Genomic DNA, 7,643 nt, shown 5'->3' with positions numbered 1-7,643 from the left:
ACCACACTTGTTTATTTATTTTTTAGTTTAATAACAGTAGGTGCTAATCGTTTCGGATACCTATTTAAATCTTTCCTTTCTTTTCAGCCACACTCCTCGCTCCTAATTCTCCTTCCAAAACTACTCCTAATTACTCGCTCTTTCCCTCGAATCAATTCTCTCCCATTTTCTTGGATGTCCAATCTGAGAGAGAATTCCATCCATCAGAATTAATTACGACACGCTATTACAAGAAAAAACGAGCAGTGCCGGAGGGTTAGAATCAGAAGAATAGCAACAAACTTACCCCGTGCCTTCCTTTCTGGCAAAAAGCTAGAAAAAAGTTGCATCTTAATTAACAGAATGGAACAAGTAGTTGCTAGCTCGTTTCTCATTTTAGCATCGTCTCCCTATAGTTCTAGATACCTATTTGAATCTTTCTCTTCTTTTCAGCCACAAATTGTTGTTCGCTACGTACGCATTAATTATAATTAGTTGAGATAAACATCTAGAGGTAACGGACAAGCTTTGAGAAATAGAAACAAGCTCCGGTGTAGATTAATCGGCGCACTAGAAGAAATTCCGGATCCAAGGCGATCGCTAATTGGTTGAGAAATACGAGAAAATTAAGAAGTGTTTTTATCGTAGGTAGCAATGGGAATAAACAGCGGTAGGCCAATGATGTAGGGAGGCCCATGTTCCAGAGGAAAGCGGCATGCATAGGTGAATCCCATCACTAATAAAAAATAGCTGGGGAAAATAAACTGCACGGTTTAGATGGCGGCCAATTCGGTTGGAAGCTAGCTCACACTGATCCTTAGCTTCATTTTTCAAAACGTGACATGCATGTGCAGGTTTAAGTGAATTACCAAACTAGCTTACGTTAGACATATTTCTTGCTGGAACTGTTTACAATGGCCTCAAGATAATAAAATTAAGTCAAGTTGAGTAATTCTCTTAAAGAGCAAAAAAACGATCAGTCACGTTCACTGCTGGTAGTACATCGATCAGGCAAGATTAGCTCAGCTCCAAACCATCATTCCTTGATCCTTTTACTTTGCAACAACAAACTATACAAACATAAGTAGAAATTTTGCCATGACCATCTTGCTTTTTCGGACATTCAGGTCACAAGTGAAATAATCAACAGTAAATTTTTTTCATATATATCACAGCAGCTCATACTGACATCCACAAGTGGAAACACAAATAAGCAACTAAGATAGACGTGGCACTTTTAACACTCCAGGTCTATGGAGCAATTACAAAAATGGATGTCACAAGGGACCGGAACGGTAACATAGCACATACACCACGGACAGCAGTAGAACTTAACTTGGTACAACTGGCCCTCACTCACACAGTTTCTGCGAAAAGGACAGCTCAAATGCTCAAGCATACCACAAGATATTCTCTCACTCAAACTCTTGTCAGAGCATCCGTGCAAGATTCGGCATGGTAGTATGCATACCTATAGAACAATATGCGTGGAGGCTTTTCACTAGTTGATCTTTTGAAGGATATAAGAAGCTCCCTGCAAATGCATCCCACGAGAGTTAGATATGAATTGTGCCATTAAGTAGTACAGACAAACTGAAAATGGTGATCATGCCACCACGGATGGTTCATCTCTGGTCCACTCATGTATGTGAGCCTCAGCAAGGCAGGGTGACAAGAAACAGCCACTAAACATGTAGAATGAATAAGAACTAGATGGACCCTACGTAGCCCACTTTTGCTCTTTGAGATATTGGTTTTTCTCTGCCATACAAAGTTGGCTAACGAAATCTGCGCATTGATGCATCACATTTGGGTTAGTGAATCTAAGAAACAATGAGCGGAAGTGCGAAAAAAAAGGGTACCAACCCAAAGCACATATTCCCAAAACTTTACACGATATGTAGTTTTTTGAGGCGGCCAGCTCACCAGCACGGGCCCATAATACAATAAAAATCATATTATTACTTCTGATTCAGTACATTACCAAAAATTATTCCTATAACAGTGAAACAATGAGTGGTTGAGTGATCACTTCTGAAGCTGCAACGGGAGTGATATCCTAATCTAGGGGCCAAATCAAAGATCATCACTGCAACTCAACCATCTAGTAAACCTACAACTAGTGTACAAACAATATAGCAGGCCGAAGCCTTTTATTCATGCTGCTGCAAAACAAACCAAGAAGTACAGGTAGCTTCTTATGTGAAACATCGTAGAAACTAAGGCCTAACGAAATCATTGGATTTTCAGAGGCCACACCTGGTACAAAATTACCTAAAACAATTCCACTAAGAACAGGCACCATAATTACCTCTATAGAAAGAGCATGTGCCTAAGTAGCTTACTTCCAAAACCACATACATCTGGTCTTATTGAAATAATCTAGCAAGTAAGTGCTGGCATGAAGAAAACTTCTCCTAGGCCTGCAAATGACGCTTCAAACTAAAATGGTCACCGTTTTATTATATAACAGAACCGATGTGAAATGAACAAGTCAAAATGATGATGGCCTCAATGAATCTCAATCTAGTAAAAATTAGACACTATTTTGTGATCGTTCTGAAGAATCCTAGTTATCCATTAAACCAAGCAACTGAACCATTCCTAAATACACTAACAACTGGGCTGGAAATAAGGGAAGGTGTGAAAAGCATGTACCTCTACGTTTTCACCTCCTTTGATTTTCTATGCAAGGTAAACTAGAGAAACATATAAATAGTCAGGCGTTCCAAAAGCCCACTAAAAATGGACTGAAATATTATTAGGGTTTAATATAGGTGCACAACACGCACATGCGCCTGTGAGTTTCAGCATTCCCTGATCTGGTAAACCGCTAACCATGGAAACCAAAGAGTCGAGACGAAACATACTTCCTCATACGACCGAATGTTAGACTCGACGACCCAAGAAACGCACAAAGCACAACAAGAAGTGGCAAGTTTAGCTTGAACACCGACATTGACATTTATCTTCAGAGCTAGGCTTGCCAAGATTTGCTTCTTCACCTTAAACACTTGCTTGGTAAAACAGCACTGGGAAAGAAGCCCAAAATGTGCAGTAAGTCTTGAGATAAAATAAGCAAATGGCATATACTTTATTCAGATAACAACTATGTAAAATTTAAGTTTAAGAAGCTCCAGGTCCAACAATCTAAGTTACAGGATCAGAGAACACAGGAATAAGACCAAACAATCTAAGTTACTAGATCAGTGAGCACATGAATATAGAGCATCTATTCGATTAAGAAGCTCTAGATCCAACAATCTAAGTTACAGGATCACAGACCAGAGGAATAAAGATCAGAGAACACAAAACATACAAACTAACCACAATCTAAGTTTGGGTTCACAAATATTACATAACAAGGGAAACCCGTTTCTTTGTTGATAGTTAACCATAATTCCAATTAAGTACTATAAAAGATATGAGCAAATCACTCGGTTCTGACCTCCTCTGTTTTGAGATTCAGTTTTGAGATTCAACAGTATCCGAACCATCAAATATATCACATAAGGCAAAGAGACTCACTCAGAAAATATACATTTTTGAGAAGGCCTTATTAATCTAACCATAAGCTCTTGTGAAATAGCTCATTAAGGAAACCATGAATAAACTACATGTGATGCATCCTTGTCACTCACGTCGTGAACTTGGACAATAAATTTGTATATAGACTTAAAGATCAAACCTGTTGGTGTGCTTTGAGAAATCATGGGCAGATATGTAAAAATGCAAATGTCAGTTAGATGCAATTCAACATTATACCGCATCCAATGCAATTACACGCTTGCTCTTGATACATTCCTGGTTAAAGGCAACAACCTTAAAGGCAATTAAAACCATTTATTCATGGTTGCAATGACCTGAAAGGAATTTTTTACTAGCAAGCACAATCGAAGGCATTTTGTGCAACCAAAATAAACTACAGGAAAAACATAATCACCTTCTTCTACATGTCGAGATCAAGAAGATCATTCACTCTGCATCCAGCTCCTCGGAGGACAGCTCCACATACAAAGAGTGGTGACTTTTTCAACTCATGAAGCTCTCCAAGCATTGTTGCTACGGTGACTGACCTACGAGGCAGGGGTTACAATAACTTTAAGTGAGTTGGCACATGGTAATGTATAACAGGTTAAATAATTTGCTCTGATGATGATAAACATGTTCCCTTTTCTTCCTAAACCACGATCTTACTATGGACTCGAAATTGTAAACAATGACCTGAATGGTTCCTTTTCTAAATAGAGAAAAAAAAACTCAACTTCCTCTATACAGAAAACTGCATGTTCAACTATACTGTTTTTGCTCCCCTTTCCAAACCATTCACCAGAATCGGTCAAATAATATACTACCGGAAAGCTAAACCAATCGGGTAAATTCTACCAACACATCTAACAATCTATAATAAAGGGACTAACTATAAGGTTACCATGGCAGCACGAGACATGAATTGATGGCGAGCTCGAGGAAGGTTCGCAAAATCCCCATCCTCTGTTGTATCTTTCTTATTTCTATTTTGTCTTCCTTTCTTTCGCGCTAACCTGAACCTCTTGGATGCGTGGTGCAGCAGCAGCAACGAATCATCATGGGCATGGGGTGCACTGTATCAGGTCGAAAATATACAAGTTATTGTTATATGTGAACTTCAGTAACAAACTACACTGTAGAAATTAACTGGGACTGTTTAAAGAACAGAGAAGGGGATACATCAAAACTACACACCTGATAAAGTCTTCTTTTCTATTTGTTGCAACAATAACCACCACCGTCTATCTGCTTGAAACCATCGATCTTCAGAAAAAAAAAAAACAAGTGTTAGCAAAAGATATGCATGGTCAAGCGACTGTAATGAGCATGATAGCAAGATACCACATGCAGATCATAAATTATTTACTGAAAAAATAGTGGCTTACATACAAAAGCGTGAACCTGATATCAAATAAAGTTCCCCAGTACCCAATTCTAAACTCATATTTCCCCCCACTTGAAACTAATATAAAGCTTACAATTTTTAACTTGGAATTAACATCAACACCATGCTACAATAAAAGGATGAGCAGTAGCACTAACAAATGCTCATCTAGGTAGAACTGGATATGTCCATGAATCTCACTCTAGGATTCGTTACAAACTTCAAGCATGAATGCATCTTTCAATTGACAGAGCAATGTACGGGAGGTCTATTGCTCACGAAAAAAAATCTACCTTTATGTGCCGAGCTCGCCGTGGTGAAACTTGGGACAGAGCAGCTAGACCTGCAGGTCTCCCATCGTGCCTCCAAGCCTTCATCCCTGCAAGCTTATGCGCCCCTCCCGCCGATCAAGGTCACCAGAAGTCGCCAAGAGCCACCTTGGCGCCATCTCTTTCTTCTCAGCCTCGGTAGGCTCCTATCACACATGTGAAGATGATCATTATAGGGTAATTCTAGCGAGGTGCAGTGTGAACATTTAAGTAGATGGGCTGCAAACCGAACTTGACAACGATTGGGGCTGCGGCTGCGCCGACGCCGTCGACGACGCCACCGGCATGTATAACAACACATGTTTGCTGAGCCGCGACGGCTCTCCTCGGTCAGTTGGATATCCACCCCATCTGCGAATGCACAGGGTGAGAGTGGCGTTCGGTGTGATCCAGCAAAACGAGAAATACTGCAAGGTCGAAATGGAAATTGCTGGGGCTTTCACTAGACGCACATAGAGAGGGCAGGCGGGCTACTTTGCAGCTGGTGGAGCGATTATGGGGAACGGAAACTAGAACGGAACAGGGGGCAAAGAAGGGACCTTTAAATTGGTGGGCGTCATCTGACCGGACGAGCTCCTCCTTGGCCGTCGAGGTCGGAGTGGACGAGCCCTTCTGCGTGGTCGTCGGCCATCTCCGAACGCCCGCCGGCCTCTCCTTGGCCTTGCGGCGGGAGGAGCTGGGGTAGGCCGTCCTTGATCTGCTTCTGCTTACCTGCACGGGGCAGGGGTAGGGGGATGACGAAATTAATCGGGGTGTGGACGCGGAGAGGGGACGGGGTCCGGAGGTTACCGTGGCGGGTGAGGTCAACGAGCGTGGTCGCCGTGGAGAAGGGTCTCGCTCCACCCTGATGCAGCGCCGGATGGATTCAGCATCGGCTGTTGGTTGGTCGCCCACGGGTGCGGGCGTCAAGCCGGGGATGGGGCGGTCTGCGGCGGGACGGCGGCGCCGCAGCTCCAGCCGCTGCGAGGTCTCGCCGGGAGGGTGGTCGCCGGAGCCGGGACGGGCCGCATCGACGGCGATCGGCAATGGTTCAGCGCGGAGGCGCGATTGAATGCGCGAAGGACTTGGTCGGCCGGAGGGGATAGGCCCGCCGGAGGTTGGGTAGGCTGCGGCGAGGCTGTGGTGTTGGGAGAGAAAATGGGTCACGCAAATACACTTGCAACCAACTCAAGTCAGCTCAATAAGTAATCTTCGGAAATTTGACACCAAATATTTCCCGTGATTTGTTCCTTAACTTTACTCTCCTTCTCTCGCAAAGCAATATTCCTTCTCCGCTGCAGCCAAATTACAGCTTTCCAATCTTACACCACGATTAGAGCATCTCCAGTCGCGTCCCCCAAACCGTCCCCCAAAGGGATTTGGGGCGCGCCGGACAAAAAAACGTTCCCAGCCGCGCGCCCCAAAGCCCTTTTTTGTCCGGTGCGCCCCGATACGGTGTCCGGCATCCCGAGCCCGTCCCCGTCCCACGGGGACGCACGGGGCACGCCGGACACAACGAAATGAGAGGCGAGGAGGCGCGGGCCGACCCGTCGGCCGGCTCGGACGCTCAACCGCCACATACGTAGCGACGGTGCAGTTGACGGAAGCGGAACCGTCGCATTGGCAACCGCGTCGACGACGCGCCAACCCCGCCGGAATGGAGCGCCGACTCCTCGGAAGAGCAACCGCTGCTCTCTTCGACTTCTGCGCCGCCGTTCATCCGCGCTCAATAAGACCCGTACGTACGCCGTCATTCATCCAAGCCTCCATCCGACACCTCCGGCGACGATGAGCTACATCTCCCGGCTCCCGTCCGACACCTCCGGCGAGGAAAGCCTGCTGGCTGGCGCCATTGGTGGGACAAAGCCGGGACGCCGAGCGGCGGCGACGATTCCCCGCCGCCGGTTGACGGCGAGGAGGAATGGCCGGGCCGGGAGGAGGAGGAAGAAGAGAGCGAGGCCGCGGCGGCGGCGGTGGCCCGTGCGAAGGCGAAGGCGGCCAAGGCGAAGGCTTCCAAGGCGAAGGCCGCCAAGGCCAAGGCCGCCAAGGCCAAGGCCAAGGCCAAGGCGCAGCCGACGAGCACCGGCGACGACGACGCGTCGAGCGCCGACACCGCCTCTTCGGAAGAGGTGATGAGCAGGAAGCGCCACCGCGATGACGACGACGAGGCGGGGCCATCAGCGAAGAAGAAGTAGATAGTTTATATGTATTTAATTATATTTTTTCGAAGTTTTATATATAATTTGTTTATGTTCAACCGATTTGAATATTATTAAATAGTTTCTTTCTAGCCAAAAAAAAATACTTTTAATGTTTGGGGGCGGCGTTTGGGGGACGCGGCTGGGGAGCGACGTCCCCAAACGCGGCACGAACAAAACACGTCCCCCAAACGCTCGATCTGGCGCGGTTTGGGAGACGGTTTGAGGGACGCGGCTGGAGAT

General features: G+C 45.6%; 1 long non-coding RNA gene across 6 annotated transcripts; it reads right to left on the bottom strand.

Annotated features, from left to right (window-relative positions):
• Nucleotides 1-1,119: 1,119 nt before the first annotated feature.
• On the bottom strand, nucleotides 1,120-6,126 carry LOC124665799. Of its 6 annotated transcripts, none has more exons than XR_006990687.1 (7): nucleotides 6,013-6,126; nucleotides 5,763-5,934; nucleotides 5,456-5,574; nucleotides 5,188-5,369; nucleotides 4,705-4,773; nucleotides 4,412-4,583; nucleotides 1,120-4,055 (listed from the first exon to the last, which is right to left on the bottom strand). It is a non-coding gene; the product is annotated as an uncharacterized LOC124665799 (long non-coding RNA). The 6 variants fall into 6 exon arrangements; XR_006990689.1 differs by having other exon boundaries at nucleotides 1,120-1,346; nucleotides 1,451-4,055; nucleotides 5,763-6,091; XR_006990690.1 differs by having other exon boundaries at nucleotides 1,120-3,011; nucleotides 3,668-4,055; nucleotides 5,763-6,085.
• Between the last annotated feature and the right edge of the window lie 1,517 nt (nucleotides 6,127-7,643).

The sequence above is a fragment of the Lolium rigidum genome, chromosome 6, assembly GCF_022539505.1.
Source record: "Lolium rigidum isolate FL_2022 chromosome 6, APGP_CSIRO_Lrig_0.1, whole genome shotgun sequence".
Taxonomy (NCBI): domain Eukaryota; kingdom Viridiplantae; phylum Streptophyta; class Magnoliopsida; order Poales; family Poaceae; genus Lolium; species Lolium rigidum.
This window is presented reverse-complemented; position numbering and strand designations above follow the sequence as displayed.